Source organism: Eurosta solidaginis, chromosome 1, assembly GCF_040869045.1.
Source record: "Eurosta solidaginis isolate ZX-2024a chromosome 1, ASM4086904v1, whole genome shotgun sequence".
Lineage (NCBI taxonomy): Eukaryota > Metazoa > Arthropoda > Insecta > Diptera > Tephritidae > Eurosta > Eurosta solidaginis.
The window spans coordinates 65304495-65323443 of record NC_090319.1 but is presented as its reverse complement, the minus strand read 5'-3'; the positions used below and the strand labels follow the sequence as shown (position 1 = coordinate 65323443).

Genomic DNA, 18949 nt, shown 5'->3' with positions numbered 1-18949 from the left:
AACTAGCTTACTTATTATTCCCACCTACAAACTTACTTGCATTATATTTATATCAACATGTATGTAAACTTCATCGTAGTTACGACGCATTACAATGCCCAATATTGCATTGGAAAGGTGACGATGGCTGCAATATCAATATACCAATGATTGATCCACGAACAGGTAAATAATATTTTCAGTGTGTTGACATTTCATCATTTGTATAAATTTCTTAAGTCAAATTTTGCACTTATTTTGAGGTCTACATGTACAGAAAAAAGTTAGTGCCATTAATTTTTATTCGTATCGATTGATGGTTCGTCCACAAGAACAAAATTATATCTTGAGATGTGGTAAACTATATCATCAGTACATCGTTGATATGTATGCCAAAATAGAAACAGAACGTCTTAATTTTATTCGTTTCAACCAAGCAAAATTAAGATCTGAACAATATATTCATTTGCAAGATGCGATAGCGAATGATGCTAATATTAATGACATCGGACGTTTAATTATATTGCCATCTTCGTATATTGGTAGCCCACGGAATATGAACGAATATGCACAGACGCAATGAGTTATGTACGAAAATACGGTCGACCGGATCTGTTCATTACATTTACATGTAATCCGCAGTGGGATGAAATCAAAAACAATTTATTTGCAGGACAGTCGACAACCGATCGTCATGACATTACTGCGCGTGTTTTTCGGCAAAAATGTAAAGCACTTATGTATTTGATTGTGAAATTATATGTATTTCGGGAGGTGCGTTGCCATATGTACTCCATCGAATGGCAGAAAAGGGGATTGCCACACGCACATATACTAATTTTGCTGGTACATAAAATAACTCCGGATCAAATCGATAACCTTATATCTGCTGAAATTCCTGATCACACTGCTGATCCAGAGTTATTTCAAGTTTTCGTTAAATACATGGACCGTGCGGTGAACTAAATGTGAATTCACTATGTATGATTGATGAAAAGTGTTCGCAACGATACTCAAGGCAATTTACTTCAGACACAATGACGGATATCCATTGTATCGACGTATATCACCTAATGATAATGGCAAAACGGCAACCATTAGAATGCATAACCAGGAAGTTGAAGTTGATAATCGTTGGGTGGTTTCGTATTCTCCATTATTATCGAAAATATTCAATGCTCATATAAATGTGGAATATTGTAATTCTGTCAAATCCATTAAATATATTTGCAAGTATGTAAATAAAGGGAGCGATATGGCAATTTTCGGTGTTGCTGGTGATAATACAAATGATGAAATTACTCAGTATCAAATGGGGCGCTATATTAGTAGCAATGAAGTTGTCTGGAGGATTATGTCGTTTCCAATGCACGAAAGACATCCTGCGGTTGTTCACTTGGCTGTACATCTTGAGAATGGCCAACATGTTTTTTTTAATGTAGCAAATGTATTGGAAAGAGCAGCACAACCACCAGCAACTACGTTAACAGCTTTTTTCAAATTATGCGAAAGTGATACATTTGCGATAACTTTATTATATTCTGAAGTGCCTCAGTATTACACCTGGAATGTGTCTTCGAAAAAATTTCAAAGACGTAAACAACGAACAGCAGTTCATGGGCATCCTGGCGTTTTCCAAACAGATGCAATTGGGAGAATACAAATACGAATGCTATTTGCCATTATTTATCAACATGTGTGCCATCAAATCCACTTGAATTATGGAACAAATATAAACATTATATTGCAGAAGATATTTTAATTCGTATGCGTCATCATGCAAGAAATATTGATTTGTTGGAAATGTACAACGAAGCTTTGATAATAATTGAGGATATGTGCCTAACGATTGGGTATGATCGCACCAAATCGTGAGATGCATGATCTGTTTGATCGTAAATTGCAACGTGAGCAGGAATTCAATTCTAATGATTTGCGTTTATTTGTACAATCGAATATAACCAAAATGAATATTCAGCAAAAACATGTATATGACACAATCATGCAAGCCATTTCCAATAATGCAGGTGGATTATATTTCTTGGATGCACCTGGTGGTGCAGGCAAAACGTTCGTTATATCACTGATTTTAGCGACTATTCGATCGGAACAGAAAATTGCATTGACACTTGCATCTTCGGGAATTGCTGCTACATTATTAGAAGGTGGTCGGACAGCACACTCTGCATTAAAATTTCCATTGAATGTACAGGTGATTGAAACTCCTACTTGCAATATTTCAAGAAATTCTGCTATGGCAAAAGTTCTGCGATTAACGTCAATTATTTTATGGGATGAGTGTATAATGGCGAATAAAAAATTACTAGAAGCATTTAATCGAACAATGCAAGATTTACGTGGTAATCAACAGCTTTTTGGTGGTGCTTTGATATTACTGTCAGGGGATCTTCGACAAACATTGCCTGTCATTCCTCAATCAACTCCTGCTGATGAAATAAATGCCTGTTTGAAGTCATCAGTTCTTTGGAGATATGTACAAAAATTGACACTGAACATTAATATGCGTATTCACCTACAAAATGATCCAGCTGCCCAAAACAATTGTTAGAAATTGGTGATGGCAAAATACAAATCGATAGAACCAACGGACTGATCACTGTACCGAACAATTTTTGTACAATTTCGAAATCGATAGATGAATTGATTGAATGTGTTTTTCCAAATATTCTTCAGAATTACAGAAATCATGATTGGTTGAGAGAACGCGCCATTTTAGCACCGAGGAACATTCATATCAATGCCATTAATTTTCAAATTCAAGCAAAACTCCCAGGTGTAGTCACGACATATAAATCAATTGACAGTGCTATGAATCAAGATGAGGCAATGAATTATCCAATTGAATTTTTAAATTCATTAGAACTGGCTGGTATGCCACCGCATTGTTTGAATCTGAAAGTGGGTTCTTTGATTATATTATTGCGAAATATTAATCCACCAAAACTGTGTAATGGCACCAGAGTGGCAGTGAAAAATTTATTGCCAAATTTGATTGAAGCTACGATCTTAACTGGTAAATCAAAATGAGAAGTTTGTTTAATACCGCGTATCCCTATGAATTAAAACGATTACAATATCCTGTGCGTTTATCATTTGCGATGTCCATCAACAAAGCCCGAGGGCAAACGCTTAACGTTTGTGGTGTGAATTTGGAGGAATCATGTTTTTCACATGGCCAACTTTATATTGCCTGATCCAGAGTCGGTACCCCCAGCCGTTTGTTTATTCATGCTCAAAATGGAAAAACACCGACTTTACTTATTCATTTATGCAAGAAAAACAACACTTGCGTAAGTGCAAAGATAAACATTTAATTTATTAAACAATAAATACTGTGGTTCGAGTTTATCTAGGGTGATTGAATGAAAATTTGTAAACATTGGCTAAAAGCCCCGACATATAAGCAGTTTTTCATAGAGCTCAGTTTAACACAAGCTTATGCATTGTGAGTAGATTGCATGTATTTTTATGGAGAACGGTAGAATGAGCGACATTGGCTCCATCTGATATTGAAAAGTAGCCAACTCCCAAATTTTGTTGCAAGCAAATCATATCCCACTCAGCATTTAGGTGATTCAATTTTGAATTTCCCTACATATCAATACAATTTGATTACTCTTTCTGACTAAATAATGAGTTATCATACAATTGAACAAAAGAAATAATCAAATATGAATACTTTTGATGATGAAATACTAAAAAGCATTTTTCGATCACTTTTTGGAATAATTTTTGAAGTCCTTTAATGACTAAATTTTAATATTTCATAAAAATATCAAATATGCTTACCTTTGATGATCAAAAACTGAATATAGTTTTTCAATCACATTTTGGAATCATATTTGAATGAAATGTGTTTACTTTAGGTGATCAAAAATTTATAATCATTTTTCATTCAGCTTTCTGAATCTTTTATGAATATATTTGTTGACTGAATAATGAATTTTATACTTGTTGAAATTTTACTTTTCATTAAAAATTTTATTTTTTTCACATACACATATTTTTCCAATCATGAAGCTCAGAAAAAATATATAAACATTTTATTATTTATGCAAAAGATATTATTCAAGACAAAAATAATGTAATGCTGTTCGTGAACGAAGATTTCCCCAACCATTTCTCCCTTTCATCTTCTGAGAAAATACATAATGATTGGACAATACATTGGTTGTGAGCTATTTGAACCCCAGGTAAGTGAAACTATCTTGACATACCTGGATACGGCTTCAACATCCCGTATCGTATCCGTATTTTAAGATGCAGACGATAATGCTGATGTTGGATGTTGTAGTCGCAGGTGTATATCGGTCAAGTTTGTTTGCGAGTTAGCTGTGGTTCGAATAACTCACTTTCGCATGCTTTCTTCCCCTGATGAAATAAGATTATTATGTAGTATCCTATTTTGAATGAGATATGAAGAATAAATGCATTATAATGGCATTCAAAAATGATTCAAAAATCTCACCCAAAACGATTGAAATATATTCACAAATATGATCAGAAAATTACTGTGAAAAGCAGTCAAATATTACTCTAAAACTAAGTATTAAAGTTCAATTTTACAATGATATCAAATATGAATAAAAAGCGTTTCGAAATAGGAATCATAAATGATTATTCAAGAATAATCACATTTATGGTACATTTTTCTCCCGACGATACGTTAATTTTCGAACAGAAAACGCTTTTAAATTTGAACGTTTTTAATCATCTTGGGGTATGGCTAAGGGTGTTGGCATACTTTGCAAGTGAAATTATTTTTACCACTGTTTGGTAAATTTTCTAACATTTTTCGCAATTAAAAACTGCAATATAACAATCGAATACGACACAAAATATGTTAGGAAAAATTTTTGTTGAATGAGAATATTTATAACAGTGCTTCGCGTAATTTTGTATGTTCCTTCATATTTACAAACGAAACATCTTGGTTGATTGTGGCGTGATGTTACTGGACTGCATAAGCTTGTGTTAAACGTATCTATATGAAAAATGTCATTGTGCCGCGGCCTTAAGCCGTAGACGATTCTATCGCAATCGGCATACACTAGGGCGCCGCACTTGCGTAAGTTGCAAAGATAAACATTTAATTTATTAACCCTAGTGAGATAACGTACGACTGTGAGACGTACGTCGTTTTCATTTTGCTCTCAGTCTCCAACAATCGGAAAGGGAGAACATTCTCATTCTCAGTTTCTCAGCTACCATTTACCAGCTTGTCAGGGGGGGGGGGGGGGGGGGGGGTGTTTTCAGTAGTAACTTTTTTGTTTTCTGAAGTATATACGATTGTTTTTTAAAAATAGGTCTAAAGGTACTTCCACACCGGTAACGAAATAGTCAAAGACGTATAACAATTGTTTTAAAACAATTGCAACTTGTTACACAACCAAGTTATCTAATTCCTTGGCTTGGTCTCACCCGGATCCTGAAGCAGGTCCCCGAAACCTTCTTGAAATTGGACCATACAACATCGTCCCCTTGCTGGGACAACAAATTTTCCACAAGAATCCCAGAGAGGAACGAGTGGGCAAACGGCGCGGATCCGGGATCTCCCGAAATCTCCTTTTTTACAGATGTCTCTAAACTAAACAACTAATCTCAATCTAAGCGAGAGCTTTCGCTTACCCGACCACTGTAGAGTTTTTCAGGCTAAACTCATAGCTATCTGGGAAGCAGCCCTCTATCTTGCTAACCTGCAGGTGACCAATTCTATTTCAATCTTCTCTGACAGCCAAGCTGCCATAAAATCCCTGCAATGTAGTAACAACTCGTCACTAGTGGCATTGAAGTGCAGAGAAACCCTCAACAAACTAGCTGAAAATTGCAACCTAAGCATAATATGAGTTCCTGGCCACTGTGACATCTCAGGAAACTGCGCCGCGGATGAGCTAGCTAGGGAAGGCACCAACCTGCAAACAATAACCTCCGGGGGTGGGGCCAGCCCTCCTCTAAACACTTGCAAACACTGCCTGCGATCTCTTTTCACAGAGCAGGCAAACGCCAGATGGGCCAAGGAACCTACTTGTAGTATATCCAAGTAAATCTGGCCTAAGCTGGATGAAAAGAGATCGCAATCGGTGATATTGTTAAACCGTATCTCTATAAGCCCACTAGCGGGCCTTCTTGCAGGTCACTGTCTCATGGGCACTCACTGTGCCTATATGGGCCTGCAGACAAATGACTTCTGCCGCAGTTGTAGCGACGAGGAGGAGATAGAAAGCGTAGAGCACTATCTGTGCCACTGTCCCGCACTGTCAAAAACCAGGTACCAATGCCTCCACAGACACTCCTTTGGGTACCTTGCGGTGCTTGAATCTATAAACCCAACAAACTTTCTTCTATGAGAGTAGGGTAACAGGAAATAGGGGCCCCCCACGTGGTAGCACAACGGGCCACAACGGCCTACGTGAGTTTCCGCTCGGACAGCGGAGGCAGCCACTTTAACCTAACCTAACCTATCTAATTCCTTTGATCTTTACCGACAACCTCTGTGTAACATGTAATCTGCTATAAAAACAGAAAAAAAGTTACACAACATCGTGTTATACAACATTTTTCAGTTGAATTTCTACCAGTTTGCATAAGATTGGTTATATAATTGTTTGTAACACGTTTTGTTACTGGTGTGGACGCACCTTGACGTATCGTTATGTTTTACGTGACTACAAATTTTATATGTAATTTTTGCCTAAAATGGTAATTTTAGCTAATATTTTTTTAAACTGCAGTTAATTCATTCAATTGAAGTACAAAAAAATATATTTTATTTTAATTTTTTTGCTATAAACTGAGGCCCTTCGAAAAAGACTGATTTTTGTGAGGACAAGTCAAAGACAAGTCAAACTTAATTTTTAAAATATATTAAAAAATCAATAGATTTCTTTAAAAAACATTTAAAACATGTGAATATATATCAAATTAATGATAAAAAAAAACCAAAAAAAAAAGATGTAAGTTTTTTTATATCTTTAGGGTCCTTAAACTTGAACACGTCTCTCAGACGTACATTATCTTTCTAGGGTAAAAAAAATAACGTTATCTTTCTATGGTTAAATAATAATGTCTACAGTGATTGAGTGTGTCTAGGGTGATTGAGATTTGTAAACATTGGCTAACAAGTTTTATTTACTCAGTTATCGAAATAGATATTTCATCTATAAAAAATATGAAAATACAATTTTAGTCGCAATTAAAAATAAAATGCTTTGTCGACTTCGTATCTTCTTCGCGTCGTCGCACCTTTTTTAAGTATGAGTACACGTTTCCACTTAAAATATACTTTATTAAGAAATAGCTCATCCGTTGTTCGATACTCAACTATGCAGTTATTTAAACACATTCGGTTGTTTTTGCAATATATATTTAAAGCCAATGAAACTAATTCACTGTCACTACAAAATTTTCCACCAATTGTATGATTAGACAAACTGTGTAATATATATTTAGTAGGTATGTTTGTGCATTGCTTAGCTTCTCTAACTACCTGTTATGTTGGCGCTTGAACCTTGCCAATATTGGTTTACTGCGAAAGTGATGTAAGCCTTGTTTTGAAAATTTTATATTTGACGTTTCTTTCAGTTTGGCAAATTGGTTGCAAAATGCCCAGACTCAGTATAGTATACAGGCGAAAATACTGATAGACTCTAAAATGGCCCATATACTCAAGTTATGGCGTTGTGCCATATAAGCTGTATTAGGCTGTTTTCCTGACATTTTCTCTAGTATAAGGTTTTTAAACCTGCAGCCGAAATAAGTTGATTTATCACTGAGCTGTCTAATTTAGTTTCTATTGAAAACGTAATATTTTATTTTTCATTTGAACGGCATTATAAAATTTTTTGTAAAATTTTAAAATTTGCTCTTGAATCATTTTATATTGCAGCTAAGTTTTGTTTCCATCATGTACAACCCCAATTTCCCAAAAAATGCTATTGCTCACTTGTTTGTTGGCATTTCATACTGGCGCCTCTTATATGCACAGGGTGATGTAAGGTTTTGTGCAGCAGTTTGCTTGCTTTGACGTACACTCAGAAAAAACACTTGCCTCAAATGAGGTAAAACATTTCATAAAAAAATTTTCTTCAAATTGTGGATTATTTCAATGTACTGAGTAATAATTTCCTATTTTTGTATAAAACTTTTCATTAATGTGAGGAAAAATTTAAATTTTTTTTTTCAATCAAGTATTAATATAACCAAGAAAAAAATATGAAGTATATTCGAACGAGTTTCCGTCATCTCTTATCAAATTTGGTTTCGAGACAAACCGATTTCGGGGTTGTGCCATCATCAGTGTCGATGCTCGTTCAGAACGAGTACATCAACTATCCATCCTGTCGGAAACCCAACAAAAAATGAGTCAAAAAAAAAAGAACATCTTAGTTTATGAGAAAATTACTTGTCTAGATAAAGGGAAGCGCTTCTATGGCGCAAAATTAATCCTATTTTTCTTCCCTTTCAGAAATTGTTAGGGTTTCTCGAGTGTGGTTTTTCCCCTTTCAGACTCAGTTACCGAGCAGAACGTATTCGGTTCGATCTCGTCCAGAAATTGGGACTTACATTTACATAACACGACTCTACAACAAAAGTTTTTTCTTTGTCCTAAAGTTTATTTCATGATTTTCTGTTTTATTATAAACAAAAACAAAAAGAAAATGCCTTTTTTCGGTATAAAGTTTGCTTTTGTAATAGTTATAGTAACAATACTCATGGCGCTAGAGTGATAACTAAACAACGATCAAGTGTTTTGTACAAATCTAGAATAACCTAAAATATCGTCGCGAAAGTGTAAATATGAAGCTGATGCTATTGATTGTTATATATGTATGTGGGCATATTATTAAAGTTCGAGATATAAAATATGAATTAAATACATCTCTCATCCTCTGTGAAGCCTACGAAGCATATTTTGGCTGTCCTGTTTGGAATCAAGACAAGACATGGGCTCCACATGTTGCTTGTAGTTATTGTAAACGATGTTTGGAAGGTAAGCAAATTTTATTTAAATAGTAAATTAAATAAAGTAGACATATTGATTCCTCTTTCTATATTTTAGGTTGGTATCGAGGTGAGAAAAGATCTATGAAATATGCAGCACCAAGAATCTGGCCAGAAATAAAATACGACGTTAAAGACTGCTAATTTTGCATTGTGAATCCGAGTAAAAGACGTAGAGGTAAAAATGCAAAACCTATCGAATATCCTGATCTTGAATCTTCTTCTGCTCCAGTCGCACACGATCTGACACGACCAGTACCAGCGCCACCGAAAAAATTATCGCAGAGGAGTGGCTCATCTCTAAGTTCTTATAAAATCAATGCCGTTAAGGAGTTTTTACCGACACCGGAATAACCAAAACATCATTACATACCTACTGAAGAATTTAATGATTTGATTAGAGATATAAATTTACCAAAAAGTAAAGCAGAGCTTTTAGGCTCTTCTTCGAACAAAGTTATCAAGGCCAATATGATGAAAACACAATGGGATACTATATTTGGCGTTTATTGAGAGATAATACCTATGAACATAAAAGAAAAGTAAAAGTGTACACCTTTAAATTATTTTCCACTTTTTTGTAAGTTATATCGATATAAAAACTTAATAAAAATATATTTATTTTAATTGTTTCATTTTCAAGTAAAAATTAAAACCACAGATTTTGAAAAATTTCGTTGAAGCGGTTTCCTAAATGGGAAAGCAAACTTTTTCATGCCATATATTTTTTTTTTCGTCAAATTACGACCTAAAGAACTGAAATTTAATGCTTTGAAGTCAAAGTCAAATTTTGTGTTGACCCGTGTAATACTCGTTCTACGATTTGTAAACTTTCTTTGATGGGCTAAAGACCTTTCTAGATTTTATTTACTATGTGATAAGTTTTTTTTGCTTTTTTTGGTAAAGCTATTTTACCACATTCGAAACTTTATTTTGGAATATTTTTTTAGTTGTGTGTTATTGGATTCATTGTGACCAAATGAGATCCGTTCAAAAACAATTCCGTGAAACACAGGATGGTTGTCTTCTTTCCTATGTTCCACAATTGTCTAAAGCTTATCGATCTATCTTTGTTACAGAGTCAGAGAGAAATTAATGGTGTGTAATTTATTTGCAAAATTAACCCCATGCTTGATGAGCAGTCCTGTTTTGCGCACCGAGATTGTGGCCAAATGCCTTTTTAGATCGACGATGAAATTTTGAATTGCAATAATGGTTTCGTTTTTTGTATCAGTTTTGCATTAATCCCTACAAAAACTATCACACTCCTGACTTGGTTGTTGTAATAGAAAAAATAGATAGAGTTATTATCTTAAATAATTAAAAACAAGTATCCCGGCAATTGGGTTCAAAACGCGTACTCTTCAACCTCTTAGGCAGCGTAGGTCTAATTGTTGTTAGTTAGATGCTGCGCGAAATTGCGTGCACTCCGACAGCACATTTAATAATATTTAGAGCTTACGCTTTCTTTTTGAACATAAGTGAGATTTTCGAGACACGAGAAATTGAGAACTCGTCTTCTCGCGAGGTTTTCGTGTCTCTAAGTACTCGTAAATCTCACAAGCTTTTCAACTTTCAATTCAATCGCTGCATTGGCGTAATTCTATACATTTCGGTGTTTTTTAGTTTTGGTTTTGTGGAAACTTTCGCTTGTACTCCAAAAGAAATCGTAAGTTCTATATAAAACAAGCAATGAATCGATTAAATTGAATGTTGAGAGGCTCGCGAGCCTTACGAGTAATTCGAGATTCGAGAATCTCGCGAGAAGGCGAGACCCGCGAGAAATCTCTCCTCGAACAAGTTCGAGAAATCGTAAGCTCTAATAATATTCAAAACGATCATCGAAATAAATTATGATTGTAAAAGCTGAAGGAAAAAAACGTATGTTCATTCAGTTCTTTAAATTATTCGTATTCGGTCGGGCATTATTTATTTGTTGTTTACTGGTCTTTATACTCAGTTGAGCAGAGCTCACAGAGTATATTAAGTTTGATTGGATAACGGTTGGTTGTACATATATAAAGGAATCGAGATAGATATAGACTTCCATATATCAAAATAATCAGGATCGAAAAAAAATTTGATTGAGCCATGTCCGTCCGTCCGTCCGTTAACACGATAACTTGAGTAAATTTTGAGGTATCTTGATGAAATTTGGTATATAGGTTCCTGAGCACTCATCTCAGATCGCTATTTAAAATGAACGATATCGGACTATAACCACGCCCACTTTTTCGATATCGAAAATTTCGAAAAACCGAAAAAGTGCGATAATTCATTACAAAAGACAGCTATAGCGACGAAACTTGGTAGATGAGTTGAACTTATGACGCAGAATAGAAAATTAGTAAAATTTTGGACAATGGGCGTGGCACCGCCCACTTTTAAAAGAAGGTAATTTAAAATTTTTGCAAGCTGTAATTTGGCAGTCGTTGAAGATATCATGGTGAAATTTGGCAGGAACGTTACTCCTATTACTATATGTATGCTTCATAAAAATTAGCAAAATCGAAGAAGGACCACGCCCATTTTAAAAAAAAAATTTTTTTAAAAGTAAAATTTTAACAAAAAATTTAATATCTTTACAGTATATAAGTAAATTATGTCAACATTCAACTCCAGTAATGATATGGTGCAACAAAAGACAAAAATAAAAGAAAATTTCAAAATGGGCGTGGCTCCGCCCTTTTTCATTAAATTTGTCTAGGATACTTTTAACGCCATAAGTCGAACAAAAATTAACCTATCCTTTTGAAATTTGGTAGGGGCATAGATTTTATGACGTTAACTGTTTTCTGTGAAAATGGGCGAAATCGGTTGATGCCACGCCCAGTTTTTATACACAGTCGTCCGTCTGTCCTTCCGCATGGCCGTTAACACGATAACTTGAGCAAAAATCGACATATCTTTAATGAACTTAGTTCACGTGCTTACTTGAACTCACTTTATCTTGGTATGAAAAATGAACGAAATCCGACTATGACCACGCCCACTTTTTCGATATCGAAAATTACGAAAAATGAACAAATGCCATAATTCTATACCAAATACGAAAAAAGGGACGAAACATGGTAAGGTAATTGGATTGTTTTATTGACGCGAAATATAAATTTAGAAAAAAACTTTATAAAATGGTTGTGACACCTACCATATTAAGTAGAAGAAAATGAAAACGTTCTGGAGGGCGAAATAAAAAACTCTTAAAATCTTGGCAGGTATTACGTATATAAATAAATTAGCGGTATCCAACAGATGATGTTCTGGGTCACCCTGGTCCACATTTTGGTCGATATCTGGAAAACGCCTTCACACCACTCCCTTTTAAAACTCTCATTAATACCTTTAATTTGATACCCATATCGTACAAACTCATTCTAGAGTCACCCCTGGTCCACCTTTATGGAAATATCTCGAAAAGGCGTCCACCTATAGAACTAAGCCCCAACGCCCTTTTAAAATACTCATTAACTCCTTTCGTTTGATACCCATATTGCACAAACGAATTCTAGAGTCACCCCTGGTCCACCGTTATGGCGATATCTCGAAAATGCGACCACCACTCCCTTTTAAAACCCTCATTAATACCTTTAATTTGATACCCATATCGTTCAGACACATTCTAGAGTCACCCCTGGTCCACCTTTATAGCGATATTTCGAAATGGCGTCCACCTATAGAACTAAGGCCCACTCCCTTTTAAAATACTCATTAACACCTTTCGTTTGATGCCCATATTGTACAAACAAATTCTAGGGTCACCCCTGGTCCACCTTTGTGGCGATATCTCGAAACGGCTTCCACCTATGGAACTAAGGATTACTCCCTTTTAAAATACTCATTAACACCTTTCTTTTGATACCCATATTGTAGAAACAAATTCTAGGGTCACCCCTGCTCCACCTTTATGGCGATATCTCGAAACGGCGTCCACCTATGGAACTAAGGATTACTCCCTTTTAAAATACTCATTAACACCTTTCTTTTGATACCCATATTGTAGAAACAAATTCTAGGGTCACCCCTGCTCCACCTTTATGGCGATATCTCGAAACGGCGTCCACCTATGGAACTAAGGATTACTCCCTTTTAAAATACTCATTAACACCTTTCTTTTGATACCCATATTGTAGAAACAAATTCTAGGGTCACCCCTGCTCCACCTTTATGGCGATATCTCGAAACGGCGTCCACCTATGGAACTAAGGATTACTCCCTTTTAAAATACTCATTAACACCTTTCTTTTGATACCCATATTGTACAAACAAATTCTAGGGTCACCCCTGGTCCACCGTTATGGCGATATCTCGAAAATGCGACCACCACTCCCTTTTAAAACCCTCATTAATACCTTTAATTTGATACCCATATCGTTCAGACACATTCTAGAGTCACCCCTGGTCCACCTTTATAGCGATATTTCGAAATGGCGTCCACCTATAGAACTAAGGCCCACTCCCTTTTAAAATACTCATTAACACCTTTCGTTTGATGCCCATATTGTACAAACAAATTCTAGGGTCACCCCTGGTCCACCTTTGTGGCGATATCTCGAAACGGCTTCCACCTATGGAACTAAGGATTACTCCCTTTTAAAATACTCATTAACACCTTTCATTTGATACCCATATCGTACAAACGCATTCTAGAGTCATCCCTGATCCACCTTTATGGCTATATCCATAAATGGCGTCCACCTATAGAACTATGGCCCACTCCCTCATAAAATACTCTTTAATGCCTTTCATTTGATACACATTCCAGGATTTCCCTCGGTTCATTTTCCTACATGGTTATTTTCCCTTATGTTGTCACCATAGCTCTCAACTGAGTATGTAATGTTCGGTTACACCCGAACTTAACCTTCCTTACTTGTTTTTTTTTTATTTTTTCTTTTTTTGCTATGCCGACTTGCGTATTTACGTATCTTTGCGTTGTTTTGCTGCTAGTGAAACTTGCTAAAATATTATCGCTCGAGTTTGGTTATACATACTTGTTTATTTGTTTTTCGAATATTTTTTATGTATTTACTGCGTTCAGCCCATTTAAGTTATTTTCTATTGTTGTTTATTTAAGTTTTTTTTGCCAGATTTGAGCTCACTCAAAATATAATACGCAGAAACTTTTATTTTTATTTTGGCTTGGTTAAGGTTTGTTTAATACTGTTGGTACGATTCTTGCAACGGTAATAAATCAAGATACATTCATAAAAGATATCCATATCAAGCGTTAGATTGAACTGGACGGTTTGTGTGGATGAAGCTCACATGGACTGGATGTGTTCATAGTGTTACATAAAGCGTGCTTTGAATCTTTAATTCTAGTATACCTTAATGACTTTTCAAAGAGTTTTATTATCTTTTTATAAATGCTTTTTGTTTTTATTTGCTTGTTTGTAGTTTTTCTCCTAAATACATATATAGTTGAATAGGGTTACCAACTCATATCGCTTTCGTTCTTTACGCTTCCCTTTTTGAATAGTCAAATTTAATTTTTTTAGGTTGGTAAATTTTTTTATTTCGCTCCTAGTCACGTCATAGTTATTTTATGCGTGCTTATGTCATGCTGTTTGTGCGGATAAAAGCAACAAGAGAAACATATTTTCTGAAAAAAAAAAATTATAAAATTATCCCAGCAAACAATGTAGAAAACATTAAATCACAAACACATTCGACTTTTGCTTCGTTTTGGGGCTTGAGTTGTATCAACATTTGACTTTGAACACAAAAATATTAGCGGTATTCTCTCTGTCTAGAAAATTTTTCAATTTACTGCCAAAAGTTTTCTACACGATACAACAAAATACATTTGTGAAAAATTTTATACGGTTCCTACATTTTCTATACGCAAACCAATATAGATTTGAATGGAAAATTTATAAATGTGACAAGAAGTAGGAAGTGATTTGTTCATTAAAAAAAAAAAAACAACAAAATTTTGTGCGCGGAAGTTTTGTAAATTTTTGTATGCATAAAATATAAAATTTATAATTAAAATTAACTTTGGACGCTTAACGTAAGATCAGATCGAAAGCATATTACTTATGTAAGTGGTGCGTTCTCCGAGTGCTGCATACTTGATCTAGAAAACATGGTATATTTTCTACGTTAACTAAAATTTCGAGACGTTTCGTAGACTAGAGAATTGCCCTATTTTCTTTTTTGAACTAACACATTTTTTGTTTAAAATTTTCAATGACCAACAATCAAAATTTGTGTACTCCATTTGCGCTCACTGTGTCACAAAAACTTTCGCAATTCGAGTGACGCCAGCGCCAAAACGACGCAGAAGTTAAATGTGTTCGGGCCTTTAAAATCCAAAAGTACTTCTTAATATTAAAAAAAATTTTTTTTTTAGAAGTACTTTTGTCGTGCTTAGTGCATTACTGACTTTTATTTGGTCTTTTCTGAATTCCATCAGATCGTTTCCAAATGTCATTTGGCTTTTCATTTAATTTTCTTCTGAAAGTTATTTCATCTTTTTATACTCAGTTGAGCAGAGCTCACAGAGTATATTAAGTTTGATTGGATAACGGTTGGTTGTACATATATAAAGGAATCGAGATAGATATAGACTTCCATATATCAAAATAATCAGGATCGAAAAAAAATTTGATTGAGCCATGTCCGTCCGTCCGTCCGTCCATTAACACGATAACTTGAGTAAATTTTGAGGTATCTTGATGAAATTTGGTATGTAGGTTCCTGAGCACTCATCTCAGATCGCTATTTAAAATGAACGATATCGGACTATAACCACGCCCACTTTTTAAATATCGAAAATTTCGAAAAACCGAAAAAGTGCGATAATTCATTACAAAAGACAGATAAAGCGACGAAACTTGGTAGATGAGTTGAACTTATGACGCAAAATAGAAAATTAGTAAAATTTTGGACAATGGGCGTGGCACCGCCCACTTTTAAAAGAAGGTAATTTAAAACTTTTGCAAGCTGTAATTTGGCAGTCGTTGAAGATATCATGATGAAATTTGGCAGGAACGTTACTCTTATTACTATATGTACGCTTAATAAAAATTTGTAAAATCGGAGAAGGACCACGCCCACTTTTAAAAAAAATTTTTTTTAAAGTAAAATTTTAACAAAAAATTTAATATCTTTACAGTATATAAGTAAATTATGTCAAGATTCACCTCCAGTAATGATATGGTGCAACAAAATACAAAAATAAAAGAAAATTTAAAAATGGGCGTGGCTCCGCCCTTTTTCATTTAATTTGTCTAGGATACTTTTAACGCCATAAGTCGAACAAAAATTAACCAATCCTTTTGGTAGGGGCATAGATTTTATGGCGTTAACTGTTTTCTGTGAAAATGGGCGAAATCGGTTGATGTCACGCCCAGTTTTTATACACAGTCGTCCGTCTGTCCTTCCGCATGGCCGTTAACACGATAACTTGAGCAAAAATCGATATATCTTTACTAAACTCAGTTCACGTACTTATCTGAACTCACTTTATCTTGGTATGAAAAATTAACGAAATCCGACTATGACCACGCCCACTTTTTCGATATCGAAAATTACGAAAAATGAAAAAAATGCCATAATTCTATACCAAATACGAAAAAAGGGATGAAATATTTAATTTCATCTTTTCTGAATGCCCTTTGATCTTATCTGAATTTCATTTGATCTTTTGTGATTACCGTTTGATCTTTTCTGAATTGCATTCAATCCTTGCTGAATGGCATTTAATCTGTTTTGAATGCCATTAAATTTTTTTGAGTGTCATATCTTCTGTTCTGAATTCAATTTGATCTTTTCTGGATGTTATTTGATCTTTTCTGGATTTTATTTAATATTTCTGGATTTTATTTGATCTTTTTTGGATTTTATTTCAACTTACTTCAACTTGAACTTTTTTGAATATAATTTTGGCATTTCCTATAAATTGATGTTTTCTAAAAGTAATTTAATATTCTCTGAAAATCACTACTACTATTCTTAATTTCAAACTTCTTTCCGTACTACTGTTGACAACAATTTGTTTATAAACTTTTGATATTTCTTTTTTGAGCAACATATATGCACGTTTAGAAAGCGTTCTTTACTCAAAATGTCTGTTGGGATGTCCCATTAAGATTGTTTTATTGTTTCCTTATCTTCATCAATATTGGATTAAGTTGGAGTTTTTTTGCTATATGTTTTTTCGTCTCGATGACAAATCTAAAGCGGCGGCCACCGTGGTGTGATGGTAGCTTGCTCCGCCTACCACACCGGATGCCCTGGGTTCAAACCCCGGGCAAAGCAACATCAAAAATTTTAGAAATAAGGTTTTTCAATTAGAAGAAAATTTTTCTAGGCGGGGTCGCCCCTCGGCAGTGTTTGGCAAGCGCTCCGGGTGTATTTCTGCCATGAAAAGCTCTCAGTGAAAACTCATCTGCCTTGCAGATGCCGTTCGGAGTCGGCATAAAATCATGTAGGTCCCGTCCGGCCAATTTGTAGGGAAAATCAAGAGGAGCACGACGCAAATTGGAAGAGAAGCTCGGCCTTAGATCTCTTCGGAGGTTATCGCGCCTTATATTTATTTTTTTTATTTTTATCATTGTCCATTTGTAATTGCTAGATTTTTAACTTGTTTAACTTGTTTAAGGTGTTTTTTTTGGTTATTTATAATTAAGCTTATTTTCTTTACCGTTAGAGTATCGCTATAACTTGAACTGAATTTTCTTCGTCCCCAATTAATACTTACTACTTTTCTTATTTGTTTAGTATAATTACCGTTACTATGCACAAAGAAGCAATTTAAGCGTTTAAAAAATTGTTTATTTACTTTTGTCAGCAATATACATGATTTTAATTCCATTTTCCATATATATGGTCACGTAGTAGTGTGATCGTATGATTTGCTCACATATCATTCACCTATTATAATATTGTTTTCTTAAACTGTAATCTATTTCTGATTCCTGTTCGGAGGCATTCAAAAAGGCTTAAGAATAAAAAAATTTTAATTTTAAATTATTCAGGGGTGTTCAAACATTTTTTTATGGAAATCACAATACATATAAAAAATACAATGTATACTGAAATTTTTTTAAATAAAAACAATTTTTTTTTTGAAATGTTTAAAGAATATTGATGACCCCCTTAATGAATAAATTTTGAATTAAAATTTTTCTCAGTGCTACAATATTTTAGAAACATTTTTTTTTTTGTGTCAATTTGGTAGTGTGAAGTGCTTTTTCTTTGGACTTTAATATGAAATTCAGGCACTTTCATATGAATCGAACTTATATGCGAGGGCACATGGGAGACCTATGAATATTTTTTTTTACATTCGAAGTGTGAATTTGTATCTGTGCCTATTCTTCTGGAAAAAACAAAAACAAAAGTGATATAAGTGTATAGGGGTTGATCAGTTCTGAGCTTGAAAGAACGCTTTTTAATAACTGCATATCTTGTTAATAATATACGCTATGATTCTGAATACTTCCCAGTTGAAATCAGTTGAATGCATACAAGAGGGCTGAATGTATGAAAAAGTATGTTAGATTCATATTTATTCAAAGGAAAAGGATGCGTGCTGTATGAGTGAAAAAGTATGAACAATTCATTGATACCCGAGTGAACAATTTATATGCATGCATGAAATATGCATGTTGTATCAGTGATATATGTTTGTAAAAATACACTTCGCTGAATTTTGTCTGATCGTATATGATTTAGGACTTTGAATTTTCTTTATTGCCTTGAAAAATGTATTCCTGTTTACGAAATGCATGTATCTTCTTTAAACAATAATTTTTTTCAAAAAGAAATGCAGGGTGTGAATAACTGATTAGAGATGAGGAAACTTGGAGTAATAAACTTGGAATATAACGAGGACTAATTACGACACCAATTCTCAGGATGATGGGTTTTGATCAAAGTTGATGTCTTCAAATTACTCCTTGTTATTGTTGGTGTATGTACATATGTATAATAAATTCCT

General features: G+C 34.4%; 1 protein-coding gene and 1 pseudogene across 1 annotated transcript in view; one reads left to right on the top strand and one right to left on the bottom strand.

Moving 5' to 3' along the window:
• LOC137236817 (serine proteinase stubble-like) overlaps nt 1–18949 on the top strand; it is a 136378-nt pseudogene that overhangs the window by 92407 nt on the left and 25022 nt on the right.
• LOC137234031 (uncharacterized) overlaps nt 128–18949 on the bottom strand; it is a 199263-nt gene continuing 180441 nt past the window's right edge. The window contains exon 3 of the transcript XR_010947665.1: nt 128–244. The gene's annotated coding sequence lies outside the window, so the exon portion shown is untranslated. The remainder of the gene's footprint in view (nt 245–18949) is intronic.